Source organism: Eptesicus fuscus, chromosome 6, assembly GCF_027574615.1.
Source record: "Eptesicus fuscus isolate TK198812 chromosome 6, DD_ASM_mEF_20220401, whole genome shotgun sequence".
NCBI lineage: Eukaryota > Metazoa > Chordata > Mammalia > Chiroptera > Vespertilionidae > Eptesicus > Eptesicus fuscus.
This window is the reverse complement of record NC_072478.1, coordinates 56,880,664-56,884,468: the sequence shown is the minus strand read 5'-3', so window position 1 is coordinate 56,884,468 and position 3,805 is coordinate 56,880,664.

Genomic DNA, 3,805 nt, shown 5'->3' with positions numbered 1-3,805 from the left:
CTGACTGGTGTGGCTGTAGTTGAGCATCCACCTATGAACCAGGAGGTCACAGTTCGATTCCCAGCCAGGGCATATGTCCAGGTTGCAGGCTTGATCCCCAGTAGGGGGCGGGCAAGAGGCAGCTGATCAATAATTCTCTCTCATCATTGATGTTTCTAGCTCTCTATCCCTCTCTGAAATCAATAATAATATATTTAAAATTGTTTTTTACCAAATACTTCTTCTACATCAATTAATAAAATCATGTGTTTTCTTCTCTAACCTGTTAACATGGCAAGTAAAGTTGATTTTCAAATATTGAATCAGTCTTGCATCTCTGGAATAAATCCTATTTGATAAAGGTGCATAATTCTTTTCACATACTGTGTAGTTGTATTTGATAATACTTTAAGAATTTTGCATCTATATTTTTCAAGAATATTGATCTGCCAATTTTTATAGTATCTTTGTTTGGTTTGATATCAGGATTATAGTAGCTTTATAAAATGAATTGGGAATAGTAACCTCTTCTATTTTCTAGAGGAGATTGTATATAATTGATGTAGAATTGTGCAGAAATACTTGGTAGAATTCTCCTGTGAAACCACCTGGGCCTAGGGATTTTTTTGGGGGGAGTTTTTAAGTGATGAATTTAACTTCCTAAGTAGTTATAGAGCTATTAAAATGATCTATATTATATTGTTTGAGTTATGGTGGTTTGTATTTTTCAAGGAAATGGTCTATTTCATTTGTCAAATTATTGTTTGTAGTATTCCTTTATCCTTTCAATGTTTTCAGGTTCTGTAGTGATAGATTTGTTTCATTTTAATATTGGTGATTTGTGTCTTTTCTTTGTCAGTTTTCCCAGAAATTTGTCAATTTTATCTTTTCAAAGAGCTAGTTCTCTATTTTATTTTATTTTTTTCTATGTTCATTTGTTTTCAATTTCATTGATCTCAACTCTTACCTTTATTATTTCCTTCCTTCTGCTTACTTTAGGTTTATTGTTCTTCTTTTTCTAGGCTTCTGAGATGAAAGCTTAGATTGGAGATGATTCCTCCACCCCTTTTTTTAAAAAATATTTTTTTATTGATTTCAGAGAGGAAGGGAGAGGGAGAGAGAGATAGAAACATCCATGATGAGAATCATGGATCGGCTGCCTCCTGCAAGTCCCCCACTGGGGATTGAGCCCACAACCTAGGCACGTGCCCTTGACCGGCAAGGAACCAGGGACCCTTCAGTTCGCAGGCCGATGCTCCATCCACTGAGCCAAACCGGCTAGGGCCTCCACCCCTTTTTTTAAATGTAAGTATTTAGTGCTATAATTTCCCTCTGAGCACTGTTTTAGTTTTGTTTCATACATTTTAATATATTGCATTTCCATTGAGTTCAATGTACTTTTGTCTTGAGACCTCCTCTTTGACCCATAGATTATTTAGAAGTGTCTTATTTAGTTTTAAGACATTTCTTGCAACTTTTAGTTATTAATTTCTAGTTAGATTCAACTGTGGTTGAAGGACACACTGTATTATTTTAATTCTTTTATATTTGTTTAGGTTTGTTTTATGGTCTATCTTGGTATATTTTTGGTGGATTCTTCAAAAGAACATATATCCTTCTATTGTTTTGTGGAGTGTTCTATAAATGCCAATTAGATTCTGTTGGTTGGTGTTGGTTGGTGAGTTCTTATACATCCTTGCTGAATTTCTGCCTAGTTATTCTACCAATTACTGAGAGATGCTGTAGTTTTCACCTATAATTGTAGATTTGTTGTTTCCTATTTCAGTCTGTCAGGTTTTTTAAAATATATTTTTACTGATTTCATAGAGGAAGGAAGAGGGAGAGATAGAAACATCAATGATGAGTGAGAATCATTGATCAGCTGCTTCCTGCGCACCTCACACTGGGGACTGAGTCCACAACCCAGGCATGTGCCCTGCCTGGAAATGGAACCAAGACCTCCTGGTTCCTAGGTCGAGGCTCAATAACTGAGCAACACCAGCTGGGCTGCCAGTTTTTGCTTCACATATTTTGCAGCTCTGTTTTTTGGTGCATACACATTTTGAAATTTTATGTTTTCTGGGTGGATTGACACTTTCATCACTATAGAATGTTCCTCTTTTTAATTTTCTTTGCTCTGAAGTCTACTTTATCTGATAATGATGTAGCCACTCCTGCTTTCTTTTGAATAAGGTTTGAGGTATATCTTTTGCATCTTCTTAATTTCAATCAGTTGAACAAAGGCAAACCCAAATTTCTTAATCATAGCTTTGGCTATGGTTAGTTCTTTTGAAAATATTTCAGAGTTGGTGATAGTTAAAATTTAACTTCGGATCGTATTTGGGTTCCTAGGAGTAGTTAGTCTAAGAACTAAAGAAGAAAATGTTTTTAAAAAGCAGGAAGGAAATGCACAGAGAACTTGAACTTTTAAGTTATAAAGAGTAAGGAAAGGCAACACTAAGTGATATATATATATATATATATATATATATATATATGTGTGTGTGTGTGTGTGTATACACACACACACACACACACACATTCAACAGATACTAACTCGTCCACTGATGTCAGTTGGTGACCAATTATGAAGGGAATTATTTAAGCCTTACTTATTTATTAAGAAAATGATGTTTTTCTTTAATTGAAATCCCCTTACATGGCAAATAACCTACCTAGAAGAATTCTGAAAAAGATACATAGATGTGATCATCGCTATCCAGTGTTGGACATTCCCATTCTTAGATGCAAATCAATACTGTTTTACTGTTGCAATGTAATAGCCAATCTTTATTTTCCTAGGCTTTCACAAAATAAAATAAGCATGCAATGAAGAGAGGCCCAGCATTCCTACTCTGTCCTTGATTAACTTCACTCCTTTCTGTTACCATTCAAGGACAAAATGCTGAGACAGTCCTGGCTCTTTGGCATCTTTTGTCCTCTGGCAATATCTCTTCCCACCCTCCCCATTTGTACTTGTTCAGTACAGCACATGCTGTTTGTTCTAGCACACTAAATCTAACAAAAGGAATTCTAGGTATAAACATAAGTATTTGCATATTTGAGATAGAACACTAACATGGTTTTACATTGTAACATTCTATTTCTGAGATCATGCTTAAAATACTAATCCCTGGTAGTGTTGTCTTGACACTATTCCCCTTTACCCTTCCTCCTTATTAAAAAACCATTAGATTCCCCTTCCTCCAACTACTCTCTAACCTTTATGCTTACGATTCTTCATGACAAGAATATTTAACACTAGAGTCCAGAGCTCACTATATGTTGGGTGCCATAGTAAACATCCTACATGCGCTATCTTATTTAATTCTTATGACATTATTATAATAATATTATCCAACATAAAGTTGGGATAATATACAGGCATATGTTTATTGCACTTCACTTTATTGTGCTTTACAGATACTGCAGGGTTTTTATTTTTAATTAAGAGTTTGTGGCAAGCCTGTGTGGAGCAAGTTTTTCAGTGCCATTTTTCCCAACATTTACTCACTTCAGGCCTCTGTGTCACAGTTTGGTATTTCTCACAGTATTTCACTTTTCACTATTATTACATTTATAATAATGAATATTACATGACTATTACATAAACTTAGTTGATAAAACAGCAGCAAGGTTTGAGAAGATGGAAAGTTCTTTGAAAAAAGTTCTACTGTGGGTAAAATGTTATAAAAAAGCACCACATGCAATCATTCCTGAAAGGAAGAGTCAGTTGATGGGCAAACTTCATTGATGGCTTATTTTAAGAAATTGCCAGAGCCACCCCAACCTTCAGTGCCACCCCTCTGACCAGTTAACAGCCATC